This window comes from Lissotriton helveticus, chromosome 7 (genome assembly GCF_964261635.1).
Source record: "Lissotriton helveticus chromosome 7, aLisHel1.1, whole genome shotgun sequence".
Classification (NCBI taxonomy): domain Eukaryota; kingdom Metazoa; phylum Chordata; class Amphibia; order Caudata; family Salamandridae; genus Lissotriton; species Lissotriton helveticus.
In genome coordinates this window covers 18,902,473-18,920,815 of record NC_136068.1, presented here as the reverse complement: position 1 = coordinate 18,920,815, position 18,343 = coordinate 18,902,473, and the positions used below count along the sequence as shown (strand labels likewise).

The following is an 18,343-nucleotide window of genomic DNA, read 5'->3' as shown; positions in this document are numbered from 1 at the left end:
ACGAGGTTCAAAGAGCCCATAGATTTCCATTGGCAATTAAAAAAAGGCAAGGAGGGTCCCAAGAAAATATGCCTAGAGCAATGCTGGTATTTTTTGGCAACTTCCTGGCAAGGCAGGAGGTGATGGAAAAAGCTAGACCAGACTCTAAAAGATCTGCCGAAGGGGTCACATTTTTTGCGAGACCTGACTTCTGTCATGTCACCGTCGAGAGGCGATGGCGCTTAAGACAGTTAATAACCCCTCTTCAACAACAAGGAGCTGAAGCATATTTGATGTTCCCGGCGAAACTTAAGGTTATCAGCGGTGGGCGCACAAGGTGGTTTTTTTCTGAGATAAAAGCAGGGGAGTACCTCGAAGAGCTAAAGGAGCAACGCAAGGGGAAGTAGTAAAGAGCAACAAGGATCAAGACTATGGAATACTTATCAAGGTCTATGGACTGTAAATTCGGGACAGCTAGGAGGGAGAGGGAGGGCGACGCTACAATGCAAGCAGCCAACACATAGGTCAGGATTGACCTATTTGCCTGTAGAAGGGGGGGGTGGGGCTGTTGTGGGAGGGAGGGGGTGGGGGGGTGTGGGGTGGGAAAGGATCAGGGAAAGTCGGTGAAACAACACAAAAGAATAGATTGGAATGTGATAAGATTTGCAACAAAACAGAACAAGTGGGTAAAATTTTCTTTAGGAAAGACTTATAAGATGAAATGGCGTTAAGGATTGCAACAGTTAATATATGTGGATTAAACGATGGGGGGAAAAGGCAAAAGGCGGCGTCACTGTTTAGACAGCTAAAACTGGATGTGATTTGTTTGCAGGAGACGCATATTTTGGAGAAAGAAAAGTTTAAACTTGAACAGTTGGGATATGTGGTGTTGGCTAGCACAAATCAAGACACCAGAACAAAAGGGGTGGCTATATTAGCAAGGAGAGGGGTTATTAAACTTAGAAGGAAAAAAGAAGATTCTGACGGGAGATGGGTTATCATTGAGGGGGAAACTACTGCTGGGAATTTAACAATAGTATCTGTATATGGCCCGAATGATGACAACCCGGAAATGTTTGAATGGCTAGATCAGGAACTCGCACTCTGGATAGAGCCGGTAATTATGTGCGGCGATTTCAATATAAATGGTTTGCATGGTTTGGGGGGAGCAGGAGGGGGGAGTTACGTAGGTAGGAAAAAAAAAATATGTAATGCTGTAAATAATATGCTGCAGAATAATGCTCTTTCAGATTTGTGGTCCAAACGCAACCCATTCGGGTCAGGAGCTACCTTTTACTCGGCACCCCACAGAATGATCACTAGACTAGATTATATCATAGTGTCTAATGTTATAACAAACGGGGCCCAGATAGAGCGAATACCGAGAATGATTTCGGATCATAATTTACTGGTAATAACCATCCCCAGGGTAGATAGGGGGAGTATTAAACCCTGCACTTGGACATTCGAGAGAAGATTACTGAAAGAGGAAGAATATATCAGCAGGATGAATAACTGGATTACACAGTTCTGGGAAATTAACAGGGGTTCGGCTTCAGCTAAAATCGTATGGGATACATTTAAGGCCGGAATAAGGGGGGAAACCCTGAGTTATACCTTAAAAAAGAGTAAGATGGAGAGAACAAGGATGGACAGATGGGTAAAGGAGCTGAATAGTTTAGAAGAACAATTAAGCTGTGCAGTGCAGGGACAACACATAACTGAAATAGAGGAACTTATACTGGAAATTGAAGTCAAGAAAGCAGAAACGGGAGAAGCACTCGTGGCAAAAGCGGCGGGGAATTACCTCACTAAGAAAGAAAAGTGCTATGAGTACAGTGAGAGAGTAGGACACCTCTTAGCTATTAGAATCAAACAGAACCTGGCTGCAGGGGAAATCAAAGAAATTAGGAATAGTGCTGGGATAGTGGTAAATAAGCTAGAAGAGGTTCAGGAGGCATTTAGAGAATTTTACGAGAAGCTATATGATCAGAAACCAGAGGATATAGGGGAAGGGTGCAGGGATTATTTGACAGGGATAACGCATGATAAACTGGACAAGGGAGAAAGGGACAAATTAGATCTACCGCTAACATTGCAGGAGATTAAAATGGCAGTGAATAACTTACCAGGAGGCAAGGCTACAGGGCCAGATCAAATACCAGCTGAATTTTATAAAACATTTTGGGAAAGACTTGGGGAAAATATGCTGGAGACTTTTAGACAGGCACAGCTGCAAAAATCTGCACCTCAGTCTTGGGATGATGCAAATATTATTGTGATACTGAAAAAGGATAAACCCCCACTAGACCCAGGGTCATATAGACCTATCACTCTCTTGAATGCAGATGCAAAAATATACGCCAAAGCTCTAGCACAAAGATTGAGTCGAGTTATCGAGAAACTAGTAAGCAAGACACAACACGGTTTTATTCCCGGGAAAGGAACTACTCAGCACACCAGGCAGTTAATTACTATACTAGATGCTGCTGAGGTAGCAGGAGATCCTGTCGCAGCCATATTTCTTGATGCTGAAAAAGCATTTGACAGGGTCTCCTGGCAGTTTTTATGGAATATAATGGACTGGTTTGATATAGGCAAAGGGTTTATAAGTGCTATTCAGGTGTTGTATTTGCAGCCAAAGGTGAGGGTGAAAATAAATAAGACATACACTAAAACGGTAAAGATCACACGTGGAACACGACAGGGCTGCCCGGCATCACCCCTACTCTTTGCCTTATATCTAGACCCATTTCTCAGGAGACTAATAGGTAACATTAACATCTCGCCAATAGTGATACAGGAGACAGAGTACAAAGTATTTGCATACGCAGATGATGTGGCACTGATAACTCCGGAACCAGGAAGGGCCATGAGGGAAATAGAACAGGAAGCAGCAGTTTTTGGGGGACTATCAGGATACTCAATTAATAAAGGGAAAACCCAGATTATTTTGAATGAATTTACACCCTTTGCGGATCCCAGAGTGGTAAAGGAGGCAGTATACCTAGGAGTAAGAGTGTCGGCAGACTTGGCGGAGTTAGTGAAAATAAATATGGAACCGTTATTATCTAAGGTAAAAAGCAATACAGAAAGAATTCACAACCTGCACTTGACACTATTGGGACGCATAAATGTAATCAAAATGGTTACGTTACCTAAATTTCTTTATCTGTTTAGGGCTATACCTCTATTTTTTGAACAACTTTGGTTTACTAAGCTGGAAAAAATACTTAATAGACTAGTATGGGCACAAGGGAAAACTAGGAGGGCATATAGACATATGACACTTACACGGGAGAAAGGGGGTTGGGGAGCACCGGATTGCAAATTGTACTATTGGGCGGCAGCTCTGCAATACTTTCAAGGTTTAATTGGAGGGAGACGGGAATACACAAATGTGTATAGAACCATAATGGGGGAGACCGCGGTTGACGGTCTACTGAACACAATTGATTATAGACTCTTTAAGAACACTAGATTTAAAACACTAAAAGCTGTTTATATGATCTGGAAGGCTGTGGTGAAAAAAGTGGGTATAGGCAGATTTAATAGATACACCAGGTTAATTGATAATGAAACCCTTCCGGGGGACATCTTTAGGGATGGAACGATGAGGATATGGAATGGGAGGGGTATTAGGAAAATAGGGGATCTTCTAGATACAGAAGGAGATATAGTAGAATTTGTAGATTTACAAAACAGATACGATCTTCCCACTAACACCTTTTTTAAGTATTTACAGGTGAGGAGCTACCTGAAGGATAAAAAGGGTGGTCGAATAGGGTTTAAACACTGTAGGCTATTAGATTGTATAGAACAAAGTAAAAATTGTAAGATACGACAGATACATGCAGAATTATACGCATATAAAGTAGATGACAGAGAGAAATTCTCAAAAAAATGGGCAGAAAAAGTTGGGACCTCCCCGGATGGATTTCAGAAGTCTCTAGATTTAGGAAGATCGGTTTTATGTTCGGCCACGCTGCAATCACAGCACTACAAAACATTATATTGCCTCTATTACACGCCGGCAAAAATAGCGCAGTGGGGTGGGACAGAAGGTACTACATGCTCTAGATGTAATTCTACGGAAGCTGATATAGTACATATGTTCGCCCAATGCCCACAGCTGTACACCCTGAAAACGGCCATAGAGGAATTCCTGGAGAAAGCTCTCGAGATTAAGATAAAACTAAGTAACGAAAGTCTATTGTTGGGGGTGAAGAGTGATGAAGAAGAAAATGACTCCACAAAGTTTTTGTTTATGGTGGCAGCTGTATATAGAATTTGTATTGCACAGGCTTGGCTTGATAAGACACCTCCTACATTCCAAATTTGGATAGCTAGATTACTAGGGTCATATAATTTGGAGAAGGCTATATATGAGAGAAAGGGGAAAAGAGCAAAAAAATTGGGAGCGGAGATATGGCAACCCATTACGAGGTGGAAACATAAGCAAAATAGAGCAGGAGTCGGCTAAACAGCGGTAGGCAGGATTGGCCTATCTATTGGTATTTTATTTATTTATGTATTTATTTATGTATTCATCTGTTTTGTTGTTCTTTTATTGTCTTTGCTATTCTCTTAAGTACAAATTTTGGGGAGCACTGTTGCAAGAAGGTATTTGCTCGGTATTTAATTTACTTTATATTATATAGGATATATAATATGTGTATTTTGTGTTGAAAAATTTGATGTCTGTAATAGGGGGGGGTAAAAACTGCTTTAAAAAATGTCTCAATAAAAATATGTAAAAAAAAAAAAAAAGGAAGATAGTGGAGGGGGTTGCTGTTTGAAGCACATAAGGGCGCCCACAGACTGGGGGCTCGCCTGAACAGGACTAAAGTATACGCAGCCTGCAGCTCCCTGAATACCATTGGTGGAGTCAAGAGGAGTATATGACTAGCTGGGAGCGTGCCCATTATTCGCAGGATCTGCAATAGTGTATTTGCCTGCCTCCTTGTTTAAAAGTAGTGACTGCTGGGCCTTGTCTGTCTGTCTGCCTGCCACTCGCATAGGCTGCTGCTCATTGTTGAATTCAGCATTCCTTCACCTTCTGTGCCTACTGGACTACATTGTGGGCGGGTTGAGTCCAGATTCACGCACGACGTGCGTTGCGAAGATCTTACTATGGGACTGACTGCAGCCGGAGGTGCTGAGTTCTGTGACGCCTGATCTCGATCGCCTGACATACGGCTGCGGCTCACTGGTCTAGGGGCATAAGCGGAGTGTACTGGACGGTTAGCCTTGTGAACGGAGGTCTGTGTTTGCATTTGCTGGAGCTTTGGACCCCCACGCAGTCGAAATGGGCAAACTGGATAAACAAGTGCAACCCAAGTTAACTTTTGAGTCAAAGCGCCTCAAGAAAGTAGCGTCAGAAGTATCGTCGGACACGGAAACGGACATGGAGGCTGGCGGCTCTAGTAAGCTGGACCGCATGTTAGTGTCCATGCAGCAGAGTTTACAGACCATTGATGGTAAAATAGACACTCTCAACCTTCGCATAAATAGCATGTCGTCCAAACTGGACAAGCAAGGAGTGCGCTTGGCAGAGGCAGAACACCAGATTTCGAATGCTGAGGACAAAGTGGAGACTACTGCTAAATCACGTGCGCAAATGGAGAGGCTGCCGTCTGTGTTAAACGCAAAGAATGCGGTCTTAGAAGCTACGTCCAGGCGTAACAATCTACGCATTCTCGGGGTCCCGGAATCTACCAATGTTGGGAAGATGGAGCTCTACATCGAGGACATGCTCAAAACACTCTTTGGCGCTGAGAGCTTCTCTGGAATGTTGGTGGTTGAGCGGGCGCACAGGTCTTTGGCGCCTCGATCCATTCCGGGGGCGAACCCTCTCCGAATAATCGCAAGGTTGCTTAACTATTGCGACCGCGATGCGGCACTTCGTCTGGCGAGGGAGATGGGCACTACCACATACCAGGGCGTGGAGGTTCAGCTGTTCCCGGACTTCACGGCGGCGGTGCAACAGGCGAGGCGGGAGTTCCAGATGGTTAAAAAATGGCTGCAAACCCTGGAGATACAATACGCTATGTTATACCCAGCAGGATTTCGGATCCAACATGGTGGTAAGACCCGAATGTTCATGAACCCAAAAGACGCTATGCAATTCATCAAACTGTCCTGCTGGAGCGAGTGGAATGTTTAAGATCTGCAAGGTTTGAGATGCATGGACAGTACACTAGAGGACTGTCGAACATATGTCTCTCTGTTTACTGTGTGGCGAGCAATCCTGATTAGGACATTGACATTTCTATGGTCCATTCTTTACTCCTCAGACGTAGGGGGGCGATGTTAACGATTTTGCTTTGTTTGTCCTGACTGCTGGGAGGGGGTAGCACCTGGTTATGCATACATATATGCTTCCTGTTCCAGATATGCGCGGTCCAAATTGTATATTGTATTTCTTATGGCTGTTGAAGTGAGCGCAGGTGCGATTGTTATCTAGGATGTCTAAGGGAGGGAGATGGTACTGCTGCCCCGACCTTCCCTCATTACATTGAGGGGATCGCTGGGCTTCTGGTGTGCTTCATGTGGGTGCACCCCAAGTTGATTTTTGTTGGGGTGTGGTTGGGTTGGGGCTTTTGTTACGATGGATGGGACTTTATTCTGCTAAATGTTGTTTGTTCTTTATTTGGGATGTCCTCGGCATGGCTGGGGTGGGTGGGGGGTGTTTTCAACAGGGTTGTTCACATGTGCAGCTGTGTAAACAGTGTTACTTCTCTGTTGCTTCGGAAGTATTGAGGTTCCGTGAATTCTGAACCCGTTTCATAAATGTCATCGTATCATGACGATTTTAGTATCAGCAGACCGAAAATGGAGAGTATGATATGTACGAGTATTTTCGTCATGTTCGAGTGACGAGATCACCATGAAATCAGGGATTCCGTTCTGAACCCTTGGGTTCCATTTTGTGTACGGCAGCCATTTTGTGGTTGCCCTCACATAGGCCGATGTCTAAGGCCGAACGAGTCCTTGGGACACGTACACCTTTAGCTGACTTCTGTGTGACCTGGGCTAGCTGACTCCGTTGCCCGAAGCCAAACCTGTTAGGCCAGTTCCTTTCCCAGCAACTGGTCGAGATTGAGGATCACGGCACAGGGCATCATAAAAACCCTTTATTGCACACAACTATGCCTTATCTGACTCACACCTGTCTCTGTTCCTTTCTTTATGACCTGTTTTACGATGAGGAGGTGCCCGTTTTTATTAGTGGTACATCCGATTTATCTGATGAAGAGTGTTGGGCTTGTCCGGGTAATTAATGGTGGGCTGGACTGTGGAAAAGTAAATTTTGCCATGTTGTATGTGCCTACGTGTTCCCCATCTTATGTTATATGTGCATGATCGATATGCATGTATTCCCCTCTGATCGATTAAAGACGCAATTACAGTTGTGTCCATCTCTAGTATGCCAGTTTCCAGTCCTCGTGAATATGACGAATATTAGGCCTATGTAAACCTACGTTGCCACGTTTTACAGTATGCACGTTAATTCATTGAATTGTCCCCGTTTCTAGGCCTCAAAAAGGCCCGGACTCAGATTCAGCTCCTGTCTCCTGAATCCTCTCCGAGGAGCGATACAGCCCCCACCTGCATCCCTGACCCTTCACTTACTTCATGCCTCGCAGTGCCCGGCCCGGCCTGGCTCTGCCTCCCAGTCTGCCAAGAGTATGTTATGTTTCTAGTTATCAGTCCAACCCTCCTTCTCTGCATTCCTAAGCTACTGAATCGCATCAATAGTTTCCGTCATGGTCTAGCCTTTATGTCTCCATGTAAGAGAAATACTGTATTAATATTCATAGAATATTCCCCACACACGCACTACATATAGAATTATGCATGCACCAGTCTTAGAGTCTATTAGCCTTTGCCCTGATAACTTTTGGATTCTATCAACATGTACTCTAAACACCAGATACTAGATATGCCTGGGTACATGTCGCTCTGACACTCCAGACTTTAGTCTCCTCTTCTAGCGCAGAAGTCATAGCCCCCAGTTCTCCCTGGTAACACGTCATTGCCCGTTTGCGCGCACCACTAGGTTAGAGGTCCCAGCTGCTCAGGTAGCCCCCTCCATGTTTCCGCCCCTTTTATGACATATTCTGTTACGTTTACATCACATGTCTATGTATACGCCCTGTACACGCCTTCTTGTTACATCATTTTGCCCTTATCTTTCGCGACTGTTACGAACCACGCCTACCGCTACGCCTACTGTATTGAATGTAATGTATTTTGTTTAACTATATATATTGTGCACTGTTATTAAAAGTATGCGCATTATTCCCAGATCCTGCCCCCGGCAGCTGCCATCCTATTCCCGTACAGGCTGTCCTGTTCCTGTCCTTTATGCCTGATTAAAGCCTGTAAACTCCAGCTACCTCGAATCTTGACTCTTATTTATTGAGCTATCTGTTTATATGAGTATCCTGAAAAATAGAACCGGTAATTAATTATTTATTTACCACATAATGGCGCCCGAATAGGGACTTGCCCTTTCCCCACGCGCCGGAGAAGCCACGCAGGCCCCCTGACCCTCTGCAGCCGTGACGGAACCATACCGTGCACGTGCAGATATTTCTGCTTCAAGTATCCCTCAGGCCCACGGAGGAGACGGAGGTTGCGGTCCAGCGTCCAGACGAGGCGGTGGAGGAACGCGGCGAGTCCCGACCAGAGCCCAAGCCGAGAGTCCAAGGTCCGAGGTATCCAGAGGCCCACCTGTAACTGAAGTCCGAAGTTCGTCCGTCCGTCGTCGTAGCAGTCCAGTCCAGTCCGAGGCCTTCCGTTCTTGCTGCCCGGTGAGTACCGTTGCTGGGGTAGTATCTAGACAGGGTCAAGTAATTTGTCTCTGGTCCGTGGGTTTGGGTACACAGATCCAACACGAAGTGTCCACCTAGGTGGATGCGGGTCCTGACGTGTCTCTTTATGGGACCGGTAAGTTTCGTACTGTTTTAGCAGTGCATCTAGTCATTCTAGTAAGTTTCTGTTCCAGTAAGTTCTGTTCTCGAGAAAATTCATGTATTCTGTCCGAACTGTTATTATAAATGTTATTTTATGTGTTTTCAATGTCGTGGTATGAGTGATTCGTTTTTCAGTTATTATTGTGTTTTTCGTGTATTGTATTGTGTCCAGACTCCAGTCTAAATTATGCCTTTGTTCTCGAAATTACGTCAGTTAAGAACTAGGAAAGGTCTGCTCGAGGAAGCAATTCCTGTCCCGCCTAGGGACAGTCCAGGTCATTTTATGTATCATAAGCATGGCATAAGTGCCATATTATATCTAGACTTATGGGTGGAGTACACCAAGGAATTAGAAGAGAAATATAGATGGCCCGTATCAGGTACGTGGGATGCCGAGTGCATCATGCGAGTAGAAGAAGCATTATGGAAAAAGAAAGCCAGACAGTCCCAGAAAGATGCCATCGAGTTATGGCGCAAAGAATCTCATAAAAGAACCGAAAAAGAAATCAGAAAGACAGAATTAAGTAGGGAATCCTCAGAAAGAGCCCAAGAAAGGGAATTAATCGAAATAGGTGAATGAGTTAAAGCCGAACAGTCAGACAGACAGAGAAATGCCCTTATTAAGGGTATGTATCCTCTTCTTGCCGAGGGCTTGCCAAAAGCAACCCCGGAAGCACCATGTAATTTTCCGCCGCCATTAGTTCCGACTAAGCTACGTCACAAATCGACCGCAGCTGATATTTTTCTCTCGTCCTATTTGGACGACACCGTCCCAGAATATGCAAATCCTGTTCCGTCAGCTCCTGTAAATAATGTAATTCCTGTTCCTCCAGCCACCGGGGCACCTGTTACAGCACCTGTTACGGTACCCCCGGTCCAGCCCACAGTACAGGTACCCACTACATCAGTCACTCTGCCAGCCCGTACGATACCCGTCGACGATTCCAGTTTAGGAGCCGCGGGGGGGGGGAGTCCTCCTTGTACCCCGCCGCAACACAAACGTCCGTCATTTCTCGAGTTACATGAACGTGCGTTACAGCGTACGCCCAGACCCCAGTCCGTTGCAGATATCAAGCGAGCTCTTACCGAATGCCGTTATGATCCAGTCCCAGGCGATGATGATATGGTCATATATTCATTGCGTGTAAGGCGAGTAACCGAGTATTTGGACACCCTACCGAATATGAAAGAAGATCTAGACAGAATATATCGTTTTATCCGTACAGGAGTAGATCCAGGAAGTATTGGCGAAGCCATGTCTCAAAGGAAAGCTGAGACTCAGCTCATGCTTTTAAAGTTTCTAATTAATTGTTTAATAAGGGAACAAGATTATCCAGATAAAGATCCGACCGAGATGAAAGTCCTGACAAGGTGGAGTGATCATATAGCCGAGGGAAGACACAAGACACTAGCTAGTATAGAGAGTATGTACAAGAAAATTCGTAAGGAAATAATAAAGTTACACGAGAAACGCAAAGCCGCACAAGTAAGCGAGAAAGAAGACGACTCTGCTACCGAAGAGGTAGACGACGAGAATCCCACCAGAATAGCGTATGTAGGTAGAACTAGACTTCCCGACCGACATTCACGCCTAGAACACAAGAAAGTTTTTCCTCTTCCAGCACCAGAACAAGGTTCTCTTGAGCAAGTATTTCAAGCTACCGATCACATTCTGAAATCACGAATCGGTTATAGTGAACTTAGTACCATGCATGAACAAGAACTAGCCCGATCAGCAGTCCGATGGACTACCGATTCTACCACTTTTCCTGACGAAATAGTGGCACAAATGTTTCTGAAACTGCCCCCAGCCGAGCAGCGACTGGTGGGTATGTATATGATCCAGCACCTCATTACACTGTATGAGGGTCAGCATTCTGATCCAGGTCCGTTACATGATGTTCTGAACGAGTTACTCCAGTATAGATGGAGAGGTCTAGGTACCGATTTAATTAGTATCATTCTAGAACAGCGCCACAAATATAGAACGTTTCTGAATCCGCATTTTGTTCATGTCTCACCTCCAGAAAGTAAATCATTTTACATAGATAGACAGCATCCGTTACGAGAAGTACACCCAGTTAGGACAGCGGGTGGTGAAATGCAACGAGTATTTGTTTACACCCCTATCACCAAGATGGAACTCTTAGAGATGAAGAAATTAATTCCCTGTCACGACAAAGACCCAGCAGGGTTCCATCGAGAATTAAAAGACATGCTCCGTATGGGAGAGTACACGTATCCAGATATCATTAAAATGCTAAAGGTCCTGTTGCCCGCAGGGGTATATGAAAAACTCAAGGAAAAAGAATGGGAGGTGGGAGAGAAAAAGATTGATTGGACAGCTCTAGAAGCTGAAGATAAAATACGAGTACCAGGTACCGGTCTTGGGGACAAATGTAAAGAATTACCCGAGTTATTGATTCAGGTTTTGCCAAGGTTACTAGCCACGAAAAAGGAAGATTGGGATGCAATCTCAGCATGTAAACAGAAACAGGATGAAGACACTAGTGATTTTTATTCTAGATTTGAAAAATGTTTTATTATTAACAGTGGTTTGAAGACAAGTAGCGAGTCATACCCTCATCTTTTTGTTACTAAACTAGTCGAGAATTCAAGTCCACAAGTTAAAAATCGAGTTTTGAAAGTCGAAAGTAGTTGGCAAGCTAATACTCCGTCACAAATGCTCCAGATGCTCCAGTATCACCAGAACAGAATCAGGGAAGAGCAAGAACACGAAAGGAGACGTATGAAAGACACGAAAATGAAAGTATTAGTTGCACAATCAGTTCCACAAGACAGTCAGAAGAGGGGTCCTAATCCAGCCAGTCATCCTGCAGCTCCCGTTAAAGGGACTTGCAATTACTGTAAACAGCCAGGTCATTTTATAAACGAGTGTGCAGTTCTGAAACACAACATAGCTACTGGTAAGACTAAAGAAAGACCACGTCCGCCTAGACAAGAACAAGTCTCACAGACTTCTCAGTCACCACAGAATGCACAACAGACAGTTCCAGCACCGCAGCCTATCGCTGCAACACAGCATGTTACACAGCAAATGTACCAGTATGCCCAGTCAGAGTATCCAGAGTATCAAGAGTATTCATGAAACAGCCTAGAGAGGGAGGTAGGCTTGCCTCTCATCGAGATACCTGTAGATCAAGAGGGTCCCTATGTACACAGTCAAGTATTGGGGAAAGACAGAAAGTTTCTGATTGATACAGGGGCAAGTAGGACTACTATCAGTCATGACGAGGTTCCAGGGGCTCCGCTCTCAGGCTCTAAAAATGTTTCCCTTGGATTTTCAGGAAAGCCTATTGTTAACGAGATTTCGAAACCAGTTTCCCTAGAAGTAGGTCCATTGTCCCGAACTACTGATTTGTTACTTACGAAGTCATGTCCAGAAAATTTATTAGGTATTAAAACACTGAAAGAATTAGGTGCAGTAATTTGCTGCTCCCCAGAAGGAGTCCGTTTGTTTTTGAGAGACTTTAAAGGTCACTGTGTATTACGTGATTTTGATCCCAGATTACTGAATGTTCCGCAGCATTTATGGGCGCAAGGTCCAACTGATGTAGGATGTATGCACATCACACCCCATCGTGTGACTCTCAAACAAGGTATAGTCTTGCCACGAATCAGACAGTACAGATTGCCACCTGAGGCTGTAGCAGCCTTATCCAAAATCATTGACGAGCTTATTGCTCAAGGAGTGGTTGTAGAAACTGACTCCAATGTATGTAATTCTCCTATCATTCCAGTCTTGAAACGTACTGATCCAAATGCACCTCCAGTATATCGATTAGTGATTGACCTTCGAGAGCTTAATAAATGTATCATACCCCAGTATCCAGTAGTCCCAGATATTTCTTCCCTATTGGCAGCCATTGATTCCGAAGCTACATTTTTCACTGTTATCGACCTCAAGAATGCATTTTTCAGTGTCCCAATTCATCCAGACAGTCAGTACCTTTTTGGTTTTTGTTTAAATGGAAGGAGCTATAAATTCACACGAGCTCCTCAAGGTTTCACAGAAAGTCCTAGTATTTACAGTCAAGCACTTAAGAGACAACTAGACAATATTCACATGCCAACTGACACTGCCCTGCTCCAGTATGTCGATGATCTACTGATCACAGCCCGTTCTGAACGTGACTGCGAGCGTGCATCACTTACCGTTCTGTATTTTCTGGCCGAGCAGGGGCACAAGGTGTCCCCTTCCAAATTACAATTCTGTGTCCAGCAAGTGATCTACTTAGGCCACTTACTGTCCAAGTGGGGTAGGCAGTTGACACCAGACCGTATCCAGTTAATAGCGAGTCTTCCACAGCCCAAGACACAGAAGGAGGTACGAGCTTTTATTGGCCTCACTTCCTATTGCAGACAATGGATTCCTCAGTATGCATTTCTAGCCAAGCCACTGATACAGTTAACGACACAGGAGGCAGCCGTATCGACTGTCCTCCCTTGGACCCAGGAACATACACTTGTTTTCAATGAATTAAAGAAAGCCTTATGCCAAGCACCTGTTCTAGCTACACCGAACTACAGTAAGCCTTTTACACTTTTTGTCACAGAACGTGATGGTACTGCATTATCTGTTCTCACACAAGATCAAGCAGGACAGTACAAGCCCTGTGCTTATTTTTCGAGCACATTAGATCCAGTAGCCCAGGCTCTGCCTGCGTGCCTCAAGTCAGTTGCAGCCACAGCTCTAGCTATCAGACAAAGTGATTCCATAGTGTTAGGACACTCCCTGACAGTACAAGTTCCACACTCTGTGGAAGTTCTTTTAAACCGAACACAGACTCAGCACTTGACAATTGCACGTTTAACAGGTTATGAACTAACACTGTTCCAGCCACACGTAGAAATCAGACGCTGCAACATTCTAAATCCTGCTACACTGTTACCGTCAGTTACTTAAAATCCTGCCACACATGGATGTGTGGAAGTTGTTAACACTATGACCAAGCCAAGACAAGACCTGACAGACATTGCATTACCAAATCCCGACCTGACACTTTATGTGGATGGTTCATGTATGAGAACTAGTACAGGAGAACTAGTAGCCGCGTATGCAGTAACTACTGAAACTGAAGTTATAGAAACACACCGTATTGACACCCTGTCTGCTCAAGCAGCAGAGCTAGTCGCTCTGACCCAAGCCTGCATACGTGCCAAGAACCTGAAAGTAAACATATATACAGATTCACGTTACGCATTCGGAGTCGTACACGACTTCGGAGTGCTCTGGCAGGAGAGAGGTTTCATGACTTCTCATGGAACCAAGATTCAGCATGGTCTCCTCATTCAAGCTCTGTTAGATGCAATACATTTACCGACAGCTATCGCTATCATGAAGTGCAAAGCACATACGAAAGTTACTGACATCATTTCCCAAGGTAACGATCTAGCAGATCGAACAGCCAAGCTTACAGCTCAGACTCCAGACATTCCAGTTAACACGACACAGACACTCACTCTAGATCAGACTACTTGTATGACAGTTAAGGACCCTACACAAGATGTCATAGACATACAGTTACATGCTACTCCCGAAGAAATCAAGAAATGGTCCGAACAAGGAGGGGTCCAGACAGATCAAGGATGGTTGACGAAGGGAAAAGCCACATGGTTTCTCCCCGACTCTATGGTTCAAGTCATTATTAATACCGCACATAGTCCAGCACATCTAGGAGAGAAAGCTATGTTAGACAGTATTCAGAACCTTTGGTTCAACAAGCATTTACGAGCTGCAGCCAAGCAGAAAGTCCGTACCTGTATGATATGTTGCCAGTTCAATCCAGGTAAAAGTGTCCCGGTGGAACAAGGTGGATTCCAACCTCCTGACCACCCTTTTGAAGTCCTCCAGATGGATTACATTCAGATGGAGCGATGTCGAGGTTTCAAGTATGTCCTCGTAGTTGTATGCGCTTTGTCCAGGTGGACAGAAGCATATCCAGTTCCAGATTACACAGCCGCGACCACTGCCAAGCAGTTGGTTCGTGAATTCTTTCCCCGCTATGGACTCCCTAGGGTCGTGTATTCTGATAACGGCCAGCCATTCTCATCTGAACTCATGAAACATGTTTCCCTTTTGTTAGGATATCAGTGGAAGTTCCATTGTGTGCGCCATCCTGAAGCAGCCGGTCTCGTAGAGAGACATAATCAGACCCTGAAAATCCGCATTGCCAAAGTATGCAAAGAGAAAGGTGTAGACTGGCTAGTTGCCCTGCCAGTAGCCCTATTTTATATGCGGATGGTTGCACATTCCAGATCAGGTCTGTCCCCTTATGAGGTCGTATTCGGCCGCCCCCCAAATATGTGGGGTACACCTAGACCCCGCAGTATTACAGATGTTTCCAGTAATATGTTGACAGATTACCTAGCTTCCTTGATGTCTGCCCTACACTCTTGTCGTTCACAGGTTGCCGCCGCATTTCCAGACAACACTGAAGTGAAACCGCATGAAGTCATTCCAGGCGACCTTGTCCTCGTCAGGAATTTTGATCGTTCGAGTCCACTGGAGCCTCGTTGGAAGGAGCCTCGCCTAGTCCTGTTAACCACGAGGACTGCAGTCAAGTTAGAGGGCAGGAAGGGATGGGTCCACCTGTCCCACGTCAAAAAATTCCATGGACTTCGTGAAAAATCTTTTGCTAAGGACTGTTCCATTACTAAAGACTGCCTAAAAACAGACTCTGAACTTGATTCTGAACTCAAGCCTCCTCTGTTAGAGAAAACTCTGCAACAGGAGTATAAGTTAAAACTCCGGTCTAGTAAAATAAGTCAGCCAGTTTAATTGTCTAAGTCCCTCTCGGGTGAAACGGTTAGACAGGTTTTCTGACATGTATGAGATAGACCCCCATAGTGAGAGAGTTAGTCAAAACTCTATGAGATGTATCGTTTTTCTAAGTTTCTTATTGTTTCTAAGTCTTATGGTTACCTGCACAAGTTATGCATTACATTTATGTTTTCCAAGTTCACATGTAAACAAGTTTTCTAATGCTACAGTAGAGCACATATTTAGTGATCTGCCTCCTCACGAGTTATCCTATCGCCTTGCTATGAGAAATAATACATTCATCAGAATGTTACACTATTCACACCAGACCAGCAATGCCACTAATTGTTGGGTGTGTGGTCGACTCCCCCCTTTCCAGACACCGAAGGGAGTTCTGCCACTCTTTCCTTATCCGTTTTCACATAATGGTTCGTGTGGAGCATGGTCCACGTTAACGTCATCCTCCAATGATATGTCCCTTCTGAATAAGACATGTTTTCCAGACAAGCAAGGTCTCTCCCATAGAACAGGGTTAGATCTAGAAAATGAAGTATATGATTTAGGTAATTATTCTTCGAATTTTATGGTCCTGAATGTTCAGTCCGATACTACTCCAGATTTGCCTGCTATTTCAGTTCTACCAGTCAAAGGCGAATTATGTGTCAGAAAGAATGGTTCCGCACATGTAGGACATAGTGATTGTACTACTACTGTCGAGTATAGTGACAGTGGGAAATCTATTTTTAAAGCTTCACGTCATTCTTATTTTGTTTGTGGTCAGACCGCATATGTTCGTCTGCCCCTCGATTGGGATGGAACATGTTACATTGCCTTCCTACTGCCACCAGTTTTTCTAGCCCCATCTGACTATCACAGAAACACGCATCTAGTACACGTCAGACCTAGAAGGGAGATCGAGTCCCCAATTGTCGATCAAACTGAAACTACTCTAGAACAATATCAAGACTTTAATAAAGGTTTCTTCTTCTTTATAGGACCTGTCCAGAATAGTAAATTAATACGTAGATTAACCAGAACCCTTGAATGAGACTACTTCTGCTCTAGGTAACTTAACTGAAGAACAATCTGCTATGAGATTTGTCGTGCTCCAAAATCGCCTCGTTCTTGACGTCATACTGGCCGATAGAGGAGGAGCATGTAGAGTCATCGGATCTAGTTGCTGCATTTTCATTCCTAATAACGCGCCGTCTGTTTATTCAGCTATAACCAGACTTCACAAAATTGCCCATCAGTTACACCAGAATCCAGGCACCTGGACATGGTCCGGTTGGCTCTGGAGTATTATATCTGCCTGGGGATGGAAAGTATTGTCATTCCTAGGTATTGCAGTAATGATCATATTCAGTTGCTGCCTCTGTATACAATGTGGCCCTGCGATTTGCGGCATTTGTGCTACCTCTTGTATTCCTAGTCCTAAATCCCGTTCCAAGACAATTCGAGACGAGCAAATGATGCTATATGAAATGATAGATGGTATCATGAATATTGATGTTTCCTGATGGAAACGTAGGGCACAAGGAGGGAATGTGGAAAAGTAAATTTTGCCATGTTGTATGTGCCTACGTGTTCCCCATCTTATGTTATATGTGCATGATCGATATGCATGTATTCCCCTCTGATCGATTAAAGACGCAATTACAGTTGTGTCCATCTCTAGTATGCCAGTTTCCAGTCCTCGTGAATATGACGAATATTAGGCCTATGTAAACCTACGTTGCCACGTTTTACAGTATGCACGTTAATTCATTGAATTGTCCCCGTTTCTAGGCCTCAAAAAGGCCCGGACTCAGATTCAGCTCCTGTCTCCTGAATCCTCTCCGAGGAGCGATACAGCCCCCACCTGCATCCCTGACCCTTCACTTACTTCATGCCTCGCAGTGCCCGGCCCGGCCTGGCTCTGCCTCCCAGTCTGCCAAGAGTATGTTATGTTTCTAGTTATCAGTCCAACCCTCCTTCTCTGCATTCCTAAGCTACTGAATCGCATCAATAGTTTCCGTCATGGTCTAGCCTTTATGTCTCCATGTAAGAGAAATACTGTATTAATATTCATAGAATATTCCCCACACACGCACTACATATAGAATTATGCATGCACCAGTCTTAGAGTCTATTAGCCTTTGCCCTGATAACTTTTGGATTCTATCAACATGTACTCTAAACACCAGATACTAGATATGCCTGGGTACATGTCGCTCTGACACTCCAGACTTTAGTCTCCTCTTCTAGCGCAGAAGTCATAGCCCCCAGTTCTCCCTGGTAACACGTCATTGCCCGTTTGCGCGCACCACTAGGTTAGAGGTCCCAGCTGCTCAGGTAGCCCCCTCCATGTTTCCGCCCCTTTTATGACATATTCTGTTACGTTTACATCACATGTCTATGTATACGCCCTGTACACGCCTTCTTGTTACATCATTTTGCCCTTATCTTTCGCGACTGTTACGAACCACGCCTACCGCTACGCCTACTGTATTGAATGTAATGTATTTTGTTTAACTATATATATTGTGCACTGTTATTAAAAGTATGCGCATTATTCCCAGATCCTGCCCCCGGCAGCTGCCATCCTATTCCCGTACAG

The 18,343-nt window shown here is 44.6% G+C and overlaps 1 protein-coding gene across 3 annotated transcripts in view; it reads left to right on the top strand.

Moving 5' to 3' along the window:
• The window catches only part of LOC144767946 (cell adhesion molecule CEACAM8-like), a 425,529-nt gene that overhangs the window by 55,185 nt on the left and 352,001 nt on the right, over positions 1-18,343 (top strand). The gene's annotated exons all lie outside the window — the stretch shown is intronic.